At 45.8% G+C, this 14,128-nt stretch overlaps 1 long non-coding RNA gene across 1 annotated transcript; it reads left to right on the top strand.

Moving 5' to 3' along the window:
* The first annotated feature begins 253 nt into the window (after positions 1 to 253).
* On the top strand, positions 254 to 1,649 carry LOC119378916 (uncharacterized). Its single transcript, XR_005181075.1, has 2 exons — positions 254 to 410; positions 1,394 to 1,649. It is a non-coding gene; the product is annotated as an uncharacterized LOC119378916 (long non-coding RNA).
* Positions 1,650 to 14,128: the final 12,479 nt, after the last annotated feature.

The raw sequence follows: 14,128 nt of genomic DNA, 5'->3' as shown, positions 1-14,128 counted from the left end.
CCGACTGAAAAAAAAAATGAAAAAGTACACGTGCATGTGCGCACTTGGGCGTACAATACCCAGTGAATACAGCGAGTATGATAAAAAAAGATGTTCATTAAAGCAAGCGGTGGATTCCTTGAAAATATGGGCGTTGACTATAGCGGAAGGGGCTATATGGGCGTTGACTATATCGGAACTTGGCCGTTTAACAGGATGACCGCGCTCTCACGCGCAGTACAGTAATTATATACATTAGGCAACGCATTCCGTCATGCGGAGATGGCGATTGCGCCATTATTTCAGTGCGATACACCGTAAAGTATTGTAACCCTGAACAACATGTGCGAAATGCCGGTGTCCTCTTTCTTACGTGTTAGTCTTTGTACCCGAACGCGTCACTCTTACTGCGTACTCAGTACCTGTTCAAAGTAAGTCACTTTCCCTCTCTTAGACTCACCCATGTTAGTTGTATGAGCGTCACAGCGTCCCATATGACACGCGAAGAGCTCTATAACAGATAAGTTACAAAGAATATACCTCACAGGTTATTGCCCAGCCATGCAACGAATTATGCCTGCCAGGTAGATAACTATAACCATCCACCACTACCCAACCGCCCGTTTGACTGCAAGAGCACTTTTGTTGTTCTCGGTATGACTTGTTTATACAAAACCCACCCCAACGGCTTGCATCGTTGTTATAATTGATCGAAAAACAAATAAAACGATGAGGGAGGAAGGGACGCTAGCACGCTTGTGTCACAATGAGATATGAGTAACCGCACATAAAACCCCTGGCCCTGCTGTCGTAATGGGGGAGCTGGTGCTTTCTTGGAAATACCACATTCTTAAAGGCAGCCTCCTGAAGATACCTTATATGAGTAAACACAAAGTGAAACGTCAGAAATATCCACTTAAAGGTTCTGACATCAGAGAAACGAACCCAGGAGGTTGAACCGTATTATTCTATCCGTTGACTCTGCATAAACGATGAGCCAATATTGATTGCATACATTTTAATGGTAAGTGTTAAGCTGCTAGATTTCTTAGTGCTTCTAGCAGCGTTTCGACAGGCAAGCTTATCCCGTCAGCTACACCATACGGCTTCCGCGTACAATAACAATCGCTAGCAGCTCGCTGTATGTCGCTATTCTTGTGCTTATTCTTGGGCAGAGCACTATGGCGCAACAACAAACACACTGCGCACTGAACAGCTCTCGTTCGCAGGCTTTGCGACCAAATGACAATTTCCGGGCTTCTGTGAATAGTGGAAAATCGTTGGTAGCCTGGCCGGAGCATTTCCTAGTCGCCTGGCTTGAAGTTAGATACTGGTTAATTTGATTGCGAACGTCGGTTAGCCGAACTTTGTAAAATATGGCCTTCGTTCACAGTGCTAACTTATTTTGTTGCAGCGGCGAGTAATGAGAGGAAAGCCAGACAAAGAAGAAAAATATCACACGCTAACCAACCAGCCTCTTAACCGCTTTGAGCTGCTAAATTTGACAAGGACGCGGTTTACCGACGGCGCAAAAGTGACGCCAAGGAAAGGCCATTTACGTACCAAGAGCCTAAGTACACGACGACTAATGGCCTTCGTGCATCTACATCAGAATCATTGTCGGAAGGAGTTGTTCCTGGACTGTAAACAGTAAAATGAGTCTATTTTCATTCTCTCTAACTCTTTCGAGAAACTCAAGTGCAGAGAACCTGAAGCGTGTTTGGGTTCAGGCAGCAAAATATTCTTGAAACGGAGCTGGACTGCTAATAAAATAAAAGCTAGGTTATGGTTATGGTCGTTACGTTGATTACAGTGAAATTCCGCCAACACACATTTAAGAGCCCACTTTGTAGGGCTGTGCATTTAGATATATACGCGTATGAGTAGGAGCAAGCAGGAGAATAACGATCTAAAGAACGAAGAACTTGTTTAAAAACACTGTGTGCGTGCGTGCGTGCGTGCGTGTGTGTGTGCGTGTGTGCGTGCGCGTGCGTGCGTGTGTGTGTGTGCGCGCGCGTGCGTGCGTGCGTGCGCGTGTGTGTGTGTGTGTGTGTGTGTGTGTGTGTGTGTGTGTGTGTGTGTGTGTGTGTGTGTGTGTGTGTGTGTGTGTGTGTGTGTGTGTGTGTGTGTGTGTGTGTGTGTGTGTGTGTGTGTGTGTGTGTGTGTGTGTGTGTGTGTGTGTGTGTGACTAAATCTAACCAACGTCGTACTTGCCACTGTCGAAATGTCAGCATGTGTGTTTGTAGTTGTCCAATGTTCACTATAGCACGAAAGTGTGGGTTTGCACCATATATACGGCTCGAAATGCAAAACTTCTGAGTGGCTGCGTTTGTGCTAAACCATGGTGATTACTTACGCCATTCGCACTACACGTGTAAGAGAACTTCAGGGGTTCTACATTGCAGGCGATTTATTTCATTTCTCAACCTTATTTCTTTTACCATTAGTAATGGGCTCGCACGCTATCCACAGGATCCACCCATTTGCGGAAAAAGACAAATAGAATCAAAGTAAAATAACCATTTCAAAATATGGCCCTAGCATTTTATGCGGAACGCGTATTGAACATATTCATGTCGTTACTGCCCATTTTTCACACTACATGGAATGAAGGTGACGATATATAATTAATATGTGTAGTGATTATTCCTTTATATCATCTTACACATTGCAAGTTGTTCGTGCTTTTTTAACTCTATATTCTCGGTACGATGCTACATAAGTGTATCGGCTCACCTTTGGCAGGCATCGACTCCTGTCACCTTGGCCATGACTGCACGCAGAAAAAGCAAGCACTACACTTGCGTTGGAAACGGTTGGGAAATCGCGAACGAACGTGTGCTCTAATGAACTCTAAGCTGACCGAAACGCAAGAGCGCAGCTACCAAGTACCAAGTACTACCTGTTCTCTCGCCTCTATGCATACTTTTGGAGTTATTTTTGAGGCAACATTTAAAGATGACATCCACTGTATTGCTTCTCGTATTTTAAATAACTTGGGGAATATATTTCTCCGTGTCTCTCCGTGTTTTACCGTCTTATGGAATATAGCCTATGCGTGTTGTACTGTCTTATGGAAATATCGATTGCCGTTTTCAATTAGACATTTGGATAGAAATTTATGGTTACAAGTTCTGCTTGCCGCAAAGGCAGCAGCAGAGAAGGGCTGCGTTTTGGGCTTGAGCAAAAGTTGCTTTGAATGTACTTAAAGGGGTCATGAAGCACCCCTTGGGCTGATTGAAAAAACACATCCTGCGGAAAGCTGACACGGCTATGAACTACTCTGCCAAATATTACAGTCGTGCGCGCCGCGTAATGGCCACAAGCGGAGCGCGAAGTTGCCGTTTCCCCAGGCACCCTCTTTTCAAACAGAGGCCGGTTCTCACTCTCGTCGGTGGGCGGGGCGTCTGTCCGCTGTACGTCGCAAGAGACATAGCATGCTTATTGGCCGATAGCCGACGTAAATCGAGAGCGGCGTTCGGATCAGATGCGCTTCTTGCCGGCGCCGCACTCCTCAGTACACGGTAGCCGCACTCGCGCAAGCGAATCACAGCGGGAGAGCGATCGCGTTTCATGACGCGCGCTGGCGTAACTTCTTTCCCCCATGCCATCCCTCCCTGTCTAGCTTCCAGTGCGCTCGTCGGCACGAGAAAAGAGAGAAAGCGCTGGGAGCGTGCGCCAAACCCCCGTAACTCCGCTGATTCTTGACGGATTCGAGAAATTTTTGCGGCAATCGATTCGGGAGGCAGTACACTCCGATACTGAGGCCATTAGATCATTACTTGGAAATGTAGTTCATGACCCCTTTAAATGTCGGCGCACAAGCGTTCTCGTGTTCAACTCGCACCGCTGTCGGTAATTGAACCCGTGACATCGGCGTCAGTGTAGGAGAAAGCCGTCACTACGTAAATGCCACCGCGGTAGCCAACAGGTTTGGAGAGGAAGTCGACGACATGTGGAGCTGGAAAGCGCAGCCACTAAACTCCCATGTCACCGTGTAGTACCCATCGCGTTAGTGTCTAATTTCATCCTCTTGTTTTCCACCATCACGCTGTATGCCCTTTTAACATAATGAAAACCAGGGAGCCCGATCTGCCACCTTCTTTCATGTTTTCCCTTTCTGAATGACATGCGTGTTTCAGAGAGTTCATTACTGCCTGCACACTTTACTTTTTGTCTGATCAACCTTTGTGCCAACGGCATCAAGTGCAGATATCTCAACGAAACAGCAGACTCGTTGGCGTAGGAACCGCTCAGTAGCCACGTTATGTCAATTAGATCATCACTTTTTTTTTCGTCGCATCTAGACTTCGGATGTAAATGATGATGCGCAAATTTCCTGCCCCGTGTTTAGGAAGTTCCCGGTATTTCTAAAGGCACTGCGCCTGTCGAGCAATCAACCCGGTCAAAATGAATGATACTTGAAGTGCACGTTACTACTGGCTACGCTGTCCTGCACCAGCCCTAAATACACTGGGCTTGTGTTGCTCGCCCACCGCGTTCCGCGTTCCTTTCTGTGACGAAGATGAGACGAGAGCTTATTATTCTCTAACAGTACTCGCTGTTGGGCTAGTTTGTGTATCTTTAGTATAAATAGTAAACGTCAAAAACACGGCTACGCAAGAACGCATATACAGGACGGGCGCTACCTGTCTATGTGCTCTTGCGTGATCCCGTATTTGGCGCCTAAGTTCACAGCTTACTGTTCCTTTCTTGTCGTCCCAAGTTCCTGCCTGAGGAAAAATAAAGAGCCCTCAGATCCATTCCTATATACTTCGTCTTGGACTTGAGTTAACCGCTCCTGTTCCGTCTGTACCTGTTGTGTGTCTCGAAAGCCAGGCACGTTGGCCGGGAACGTTTATATGACTATATATATATATATCCGTTTAGTACCGACTTTCAAGCATACACATTCTACAGTCTCTTTGATTATTTGAATAAATTCAGTGTGATTTGTTCTTTGTCCGCGTCCCGGTTTATTTCTTTATTGATCTTTTTCTTTTATTAGTATGTTTATCTCTGTGTGCTTCCGGTAAAAACATTCACCGACGATTACGATACTGCCTAATGCGAATTGTGAGCGCAGCTTCGTGTTGGGGCAAGGCCAACTGTGTTCGAAGTTTCGGCTTTCCGCAAGGTATCGACTACGCCATAAATAATAATTTTTGTGAAGTAGGACAGCACCCACTACGCCATTATACGCCTTTCTGCGGATAAGCGAGGTACCCGCTACACGTCTGTAAGGTATTATGTGCACTTTGTTGACGCTGCGTGTGGCTGACGATGAATAATTATGGCTGAGCATTTTGCAGTGGTTGTGAAGCATTAAACAGCACACTCGTTACGCAATTAGCATTGTGTGATGACCGGTTGTTATTTTACTCTTCTGCCACGCTATATTACATAGGTTAAAGGGATTCCTTGCCCGACATGACGCCTGTATAGGGTCTTTTTGCAAATGAGTTTGAAGCACCAGCGTGGCTCACTTGTTTCCTGGAATAACTGAGCCACGCTGGTATATGAACGTTCTAGTGACGCTCTAGACTGGTTTCCTGTGTTTGATTTGTGTTTAAATATGCTTGATTATTAATTTTTGTAATATCAATCTAAGTGCAACGGTTTCCTTCCCTGTAATACAAGAAAAAAGAAGCCCCAGCGTGGTTCTGTGGTAGAATACTTGACTGCCACGCACAGGGCCCGGGTTCAAATCCCATTAGATCATGGGTATTTTTTTCTCATTTTATTTTTCATGTCTGTCGGTTACGTCAGCGACTGCAACGGCAACGGCGACCCCGCTCAACGCCGGGATGGGCGTCTATGAGCTGAGCTCTGAAATAAACACAGGAGTAGTGACCGTTTTCAGGCTACCCAGTTTCACTTTGTTAACACGGACGATTAAACGAAGTTCGTGCGTAGGATGATGGCTAAAAAAAAAAAAAAACAGGGGCCAAATTCACGAAGCTTCCCGTTCGCAAGTACCCTTTGTCATGCTACGGCCAGTTTTGCTAATCATATGTCCAGTATAAGGGCTGGTAAAAATTTTCCCGTACTGTTTTTTTCAGCGTAAGACGTTTTTGTGAATATGTACCGGGAAGCATATGTTACAGTTTATTGAAAAGTTCTCGTAACAAAGCCCACGAATGTCAAGAGTCAAGTGACTGAAAATTCTCGTTCTTTTTTAATGTTGGGCAAAATACACTTCCCTTGTTATTTCCTTCATGCGGTTATACCCTGATTACTTATATTTGTGCAGCCTGAGTCTTTGGTTAATCGCTCCGAGTTGTACGAAACGGTACGTGTGTGACCACGGACACAAGTTGAACGAGCATGCCGCCACCCGGAGTATAGCCGAATTTGTGTTGTCCGTTCATCCAATTTAGTACTTAGCTGCGTATTTTGCCCCTACCTTTCTTAGCAACCCCTCCCCCACCCCCACCCCCCTTTCCTTGTACCATGAATCCCTGCCAACTTTCACTTGTTGCAAACGTGCAAAGAAAGGATGCCCCCCCCCCCCCCCCCAATGGTATACATGGTATATATTCTGCTAATATTCTTTCGTGGTGAAATGCCCGTGAAACGAACAAGTAGGATAACAGCTACGATGCTCGGTGAGCTTGGACACCGTTGCGCAGCGGCATGGGTTTCTGATATGTGCGCATCACAGAAACTGCACATGCCGAACCCATGGTGCAAAAGGTCATCCGGTTTGACCCGCAGGAACGAACATCGATCTAACCGCATAACCCCGACGACGGAGGCCTCGTGGCCACCAGTGAGTGGATGGACAGAGCATGGCGTTAACCACCGTATTTATTCGGTTCTATGCACACCTTAGTGTCGAACCGTAGGAAAACTAAGTACTCTTGCTTGACTCTAAAAATGAAACCTGTGGAGTCTATGCAATGTGAAAAATAGCAAGGTGGAGCTTCTTGCGTGGCGTATACGCTCTAACGTCTTATACTACAGTTTACTTTAGACTAGTGATCAAATGTTAACGCACGTTTTTACACTGCCTCACTCAACACTGATCGGAGTTAGCACAGCGGGCCGAATTCAAGAAAGCGTTTCTTTCGTAAGTGATATTTGCCATTGGTCGGTAGGCTTCGCTAATGATATGTCAAGGATCAGGTTTGGCTGAAATATTCTCTTACGAACATTCTTATCGAAACACGCTTTTTTGTGAGCTCAGTTCCGGTATTTCTAACCCTGTCACGTATGCAATAAGAGCAAGTTGATGTTTAGGTATCCCCATTTTGCGTCTAAGAACACTATTCGGCTCTGCTTGCATGCTATTAAAAGTCAAAACCTCTTAGACTATAACTGTTCGTAAGAGAGAATTTCAGCCAATCCAGATGCCGAATATATAGTCAGGAATAAGCAAACTCGCCTGACCAATCGCAAGGATCAGTTGCGTAAGAAAAGCTTTGTGAATGTGGCCCCTTGCTTGCGTAATAACCAAGCATGTTTGCCTGAACAACTTGTTTCTCTCTCCAGTGTCCTTGTGTCGTGCAATACGAGTAATAACCCTTCCCGTTAAAGCTCAATTTATGAAACCTCAATTAATGAACATTATTTTAATGGCTTTTTGATACTTCCTTGCTTTGCATTCGCAAAAAAAAAAAAGAAATAAAACGACGGAACCAACACACCGGTGAATTTCCTGGGTTTGTATTCACAAGAACATCTTACGCCAAATTGTTCGTAAGAAAAAGATCTCAGCCAGTACTAATGCCCGCCATATCATTAGTGAAGGCTGCTGGCCAATGGCCAGATGCACTTACGAACGGAAAGGCCTCTGTTGGTTGTGTTTGTTTAAGAATTCAGGATATTCACGATTTCGAAATTTTACACAAAAAAATTACACAACGAAACATTAAACAGGCGTTGCGCTAAATCTGTAAAGAGATCACCGCATGGTTTCTTTAATGGAAAGCGAATAGGCTACTTCTTAGCCTTGACGTCAAAGAAACGGCAACGCCCCTGCTCTTTCCCTGCTGCATGCGCTATGCAGACACTAAATGGTTACAGTATTGTTATTTGAATTGGAGTTACCTCCATCGTGGTAACGCTAAGTGCTTTGTAGTAGCGGCGTTAGCAGGGGAGTGGTGGTTCGATGGCAAAACACTGCCTGGACTTTTGATAAAGTACGCAAGAAAATGCAAGAAACGGTGCTCATATTCACAAAGCTTTTTGCTCTGTGGTCATTGTCATTGACCGACGTCTTTTACCAATAATAGTCCAACAGCAAGATTGCTAGGAAATAGCTTTACGAACAATTCTAGCGTGGCCCAGGCTACGTCTCCTCTCTTCTCTTCCTCCTCTCTACCCTTTCCCAATGCCAAGCCGAATACGCACATAAAGTCGAGAGTGCGCCCTTAGTTAGCTGAAGCATCTTCATTGGTTTTCTTTAAAGTGGAGTTGATTAGTGGAGCCGGACGTATGTGGGAATAAAACGCGTGGCCATGTCTGTATACAGCACACACTGATGTGTATCCTGCGCTTGGTAGAGGGACAGTCCATAAGCCCGGGCAACGTGCGCGCTAGCCCTGTGAGCAAGTTGTGAATGGCAAAGGAGGCAGCCCTTGTATATGGCTTACCGATACGTGCACTGCGTCGTATTTGGCGGCCTTCATATATTATTATTTCTTGTCCTTCGTCATTGACATGCACGAACCTGCTTTGCCGCTGCCGCCAGGACCGGCCGCTCGGCGTGACGCATAACAGCAAAATCAAGAGAATACATTTCAATTGTATTTTTTACTAGGTTGTTCACTTACGCTCTTGTTTATATATACCTGCTTTTTATCTAATTCGGACTATGTGCGGGCTCTTCCCTTCAGGCATCTTTTTGGACTACGTAAAGTGTTGGGGTTACAATAAAACCAAATATCCTTACAGCATGCGGTCTCCAAACCAACCTAACTTGAATCCCTCATCCACTACAGCACTCACTCTCTCCCGCCTCCCTTATAAGTTATGCCCTGATCAGACGCAGCGCGCGGCTACGCATAACCGGACTGCAGCTGGAGAAGTCCGACCAATGAACGTGTCTACTAACGCCTTTGTGTAAGTCTCAAGTCTATCCAACCGTCTGCAGTTTAAGCAATCAAACACGCAAAAGCGCCAGACAGAGTATCATATTATCGGAGCTTAGTCGCGAAACCAGCGCGGCACATCCTATAGAGCAGCATTTCTCTAAGCGGCATCGCGAAGCACCCTCCCCCTTCGCTTATGTTGTTGGTTCGCGCCGCTAAACACCACATATTATTAACTGTTACCGTCGCGTTAGAGCGACGGCTTGCATCCCCCTTGGCTGCTTACAAATATTGCTTTACCGGCCCCATGAACAGGGTCCTATCCGCTGAGGGCCGCCCATGTTGGATACAGCTCAGCGTGGACAATGCTTTCGGGTCGGTCCAGTAATGTGCCGATGATGAAGACAAATTGTCAGAACGGGGTTGCGGAACAGTTGGCCTACCCCTGCCGTCACCTGCTAGGCTTCCTTGAAGCTCCCGATATGATCGCAGCGCCTCTCGCGCCGACTCCTCGCACATGCTTTTTTATTTCTCCTCTGTGTGCGCATTAATTCTTTCGAAAGCTTGTATCTGTGTTTCTTTTTCCTTCGTAGCGAGGCACGGAGTTATGACGAAAGAGAAGAAAAGGGGGAGGATCCCGGTGCACGAAACTCACGTGCCGCAGCCGCGCCATTGGCGAGCGCGCGACGTACGGCGCGAATCGTGTCTGCGCGATGCGTCAGGGTGGAGCGCCTGTCGACGACACCTCGGGGAGGCGGATCCCCACGGGCAAGGGTGTGCGACGACGCGACGAGCGCGTCAACAGCCGGCAGAGACGAAGAGCGCCAAAGCAAAGACAAACAAAACAAGATTTGTGTTGTTCACGTCGACGCACTTGACAGGCACGAAAACAAGGCCACTGGCCGGAGGCTCCGTCCGCGCGCATATGCCAGAGTGTTTCCTGCCCTTTGGCGGCGGTTGCCATGCGGCCCTTGCAGCACTTGCCGACCGCCGCGGAAAAAAGTGCGATGCCGCTCGTGTCGTGCAACAGGGGTCAAACATTGTAAGCTGTCGAAAAATCCTCTCTCTCTTTTTGAATATTAATTCCCGAGAAAGCGGTTAGTGACGAAGGCTCACGCCGCCATCTTGTGGAAAGTGTTTCGTTGCCGCACGGTGAGTGTTGCAAAGGCGAGGCGCGCGATACATTAAAACCTGGCATATTCTTAGAATACGCAAGGCCTCGGCACAGTGTCCGCCGAATCGTGACTCCAGTCCCCGGTGCCCCCGAGCCCTCCGAGCAAGTTACGGGTGGTACAGGAGGCAGTAGTATAGTGCTTACTGATACGTGCACTGAGTCGTATCTGGCGGCTTTTGTGCGAAACGAGAACCATATCCCGAAATAGTACGTGCGCACAGCTGTGGCATAATGTCAGGCGTCTTGTGAAGTGCAAGGCCAAGTGCCTATAATGCTCACCGTGCGGCGCTTTGCAGTCCTCACCGCGCTTTCCATGAGATCTATCTATAGCTGATGAAAAAAGGGAAAAGAGACGGCTATTCCGTATAGCTTCGTTAAGTGGAGTGCAGATTCGAAAAATCCCTCAGCGTTAACCTCCCATTTCTGGTTCGAATAAAGATTGATACGCTTTTTCAGAACTAGAAATAACAGACAATAATAATTTTAAAAATATTGTGAGGTTTTACGTGTCAAAACCACGGTATTATCACGAGGCACGCCATAGTAGGGTACCCTGCGGATGAATTTTGATCAGCTGCGTTTTCTTGGCGCGCACCCAAGCGCACGGGTATTTTTTTCATTTCGTTCCAATCAAAATAAGGCTACCGAAGCCGGGATCGAGTCGAACCTGCGTCCTCGAGCTAAGCAGCGTGACGCCTCCTACCACGGCGGGTATAGAAAAATAATAAGCCTAATAACTTATTATTGAAATCATTGCACGTATATCGCTGCTTATCAAGTTAATAAGCAGCGATAAGTTGATTATTCTTCTGCTTGGAAACCAGACGGGTAGCCGGGCTAAGTTTTTCTTTTTCATTTTTTTTTTTTGTGAACCTATTTCAAGCGATAGCTTCAGGTTGTTATCAGTTCCACCATGCAGGATAGCTGGGGAGCTGCTTGCAGAACACAGGCTGGCTCGGAAACCATGCCTTTTTAATTGACGTTTGTCCAATTTCATTTTTTGTACTGTATGTAAAATATGGTCTATTAATGCAATCGTTTTCTTATACAGGCTTTAGACACTTAGCATTTCTAAGCCCGCTCAGACGCACTTTGATATCGCATCAAGAGTTATAAATATAGAAATCTTTCAACAGGAAATGTCGCTGCAGGAGTCAACGTTTCGACAAGCGTATATTCCTCAGGGCAGCAACTGCCTTCCTTATAGCGGTGTTTTTACGAACACCTTGCTCGCTCTCCCCCAGCCACGGAACATAATCGCTACTCTGACGTGTAGAGATGCACTCGTCAAAACGTTGGCTCCAGCGTCATTTCCTGTTCAGTGACTTCCCATCACCTCAAGCCTCCAACTTCCTCTAAACTTACGTCTTGCGTTGCTATAAATATCGTTAATGTGACGCCAAGTTCCGTGCCTCGGCGTAAGAAGTAGTCTGAGTTCGCAAGCGGTACGAAGACGATTGCGCATTCTTTTCTGACACAACATACTTTTAAAAGCTTTTCCGAGCTAAACGAGCGCTTGTAGGAGTGTAATGGACAGGTGTGCATGTGTTGTTATGAAAAAACAAAGGGGGGGGGGGGGGGCGTCATTGGTTTTTCTTATTTCAAACGTCGGTGGATCGTAAGAAGTTCAATGACGCTTGCACGGCCCTGTTATGCGACGTTGTGTCCTGTCGATGGTGTACAATTGTTTTTGATTGACTTTAATTGCAACGTCCCTGTTGTGCGCTGTTCTTTTTTTTTATCTCTCTCTTTTCTTCCTCTTCCCAGCTCCTATGCAGCGTAGCACGCTGAACTATAGTTGCAAAGTATTCTGTCCTCGGCAGCTTTGTATACTGTAATGATGCGCTGACACCGTTTTTTTTTTTTTTTTTTTTAAAGTAAGTGGTGCAATGTATAGCGGGAGCGCACCCAGATAACTTCAGCTATGTCATCTGTCAAAAAAATTTCTTTTTCACAACAGGAATTTAATGGCCATTAGTATGTTTGTGGCACTAAAACGCAGCTTTAGCTCTGAGGTTGTAAGTTTGACCCCTACCGCACATTTAGAGAAACTTCGCAGGTCGAAATTCATCCGCAGCCTCCCAGCGGGCCTCGCGAAATCGAATCGTAGGCTTGGTTCGCAATATCGTAGAATTTATTTATCGTAATTTATTGTGACACTCAAGTGTGACGGTAAAAGTATCTTCGAGAACAACGTCGCATTATCTAAGTGAAGTGTTCTCTCAGAAATATTACAACCTTTATTGTGTGAATGCGCAAAAACGAGAAAAGTGGCGTCCTTAAGCGTGATATCCCGCCAGAATAAAAAGCAGTAAACGTTTCTTCAGCGTCTGAAAACACCCTTCCTCGTCTAAATTCTGAACAAAACAAGTACTGGGCAGTGTTGCTTTACTTTCAGACATTGCTGCACAAAAAAGTGAAAATGAGGAGGATGCTGGTCTGAGAGGGTGCAGATACCACATATGTATGAAGAAAGGAGTTTGAATTGTTACACATTTATATAAATGACCATCAATTGATCAATTGATGGTCATTTATATAAACTGCTCAGACTTGATCCTAGTTTTACGCGCATTAGTTTCTTCTCGAATGCATTTCTTTCACATAAAAAAAAATTACAATCGTGCGAAAATAGCGCGCTGCCGAGGATTGGGCACTAAAATGGCGGACAAGACGACGCGGTTGTCGCCACCCTATACGGTGAGGCGGGCGAGGAGGACACCGAGGCTTCGAACCCTAGGTTTGAATCATGATGATTTAAGAGGCTTTTAGAGGGTGGCCTCAATTTTGTTACGCAGGTTAGCACCAGCTAATAGCGCGCCACCTCTGCCACTGGTCATACTTGGAACAAACGGCCCGTAGTCCTTAAACAAAGAATCTGAGTGTATTTGTCTTTCTTGTGCTTCTTTCCTCATAACAGAAGAAGAGCAAGAATGGAAAAACTAAGCAAAAAAAAAAAAACTGCTCACTGACGGAGAAGCGACAGGTGCGATCTTCGCCGAAGCGTATAGAGTTCATATTGAATTTTGACGACATTAATCTTTACTTCACCATAACCGGTGACGTACGTGAAGCGCGTGACGTACTTTCTCGACTTCACAGGAAGCAAAACAGGGCACGCCTACGCTGGACAGTTATCTGGAAAACAGTACGTCGCCCGTGCGTTGGTATTTGCTCTATAGGTGGGACGCCCACCGTCTACAGACGGCTTTACCGAAGGCAGTGTACTTGCCTCGCAAGTTCATCAAATTTGTCAAAAATCTTCGGTCAACCTTGCCTAAGGAGAACACGCGGCTATACCATCACACTTTTTTTATTAGTGCAGGCAGTGTGCTGAAATATTTATAGTAAACGAGGGGAAGAAGTTGAGTCAAAGCTCACGCGGAGTAGTTTCGTGAGCAAGTTATGACAGAAGAAAAGCGAGACGTCCCAGTCAAGAAAGCTGATTACAATAACATTGATGTTATAATGAAGAATTGAATGTGTCACGCCTTAAAATTGTACAGAGATGACATTTTAGACTTACCATATCTCGTTAAATGAAGGCCTAGGAAAAGTGCTTGCAAGACTGAAAACGCCCTGAACAGTTTATCTAATAGCAATTTAGAATTATCAATTTAAACCGGAAAAAAATAAAAAAGTACGCCTGATTTCGCCCTCGGCATTGGGACGAGCCGAAAAGGATCAATGAAAGCAAATTCGTGCAGTGAAACTGAAAGTGGTTGGAGAACCCAGGTCCTTGCAGTGTTCACGTCGTAGCCACGGCAGTAAATGAACTTGACAAGTTCTCCAATCGTAACACGGGGTCACACCTACATAGTCATATTTTTTTATGTGTTGATAATCGCTCGAGCCCTGTAAACACATATTCTCAGAAATAAACGCTCGTGCTATGCGTGTTAAAATACAGAATGCTTTCATAGTCAACACCTTGACAAAC

The sequence above is a fragment of the Rhipicephalus sanguineus genome, chromosome 1 (assembly GCF_013339695.2).
Source record: "Rhipicephalus sanguineus isolate Rsan-2018 chromosome 1, BIME_Rsan_1.4, whole genome shotgun sequence".
Classification (NCBI taxonomy): domain Eukaryota; kingdom Metazoa; phylum Arthropoda; class Arachnida; order Ixodida; family Ixodidae; genus Rhipicephalus; species Rhipicephalus sanguineus.
Note: the sequence above shows the minus strand (reverse complement) of the source record. Positions and strands in the feature narration are given on the sequence as shown.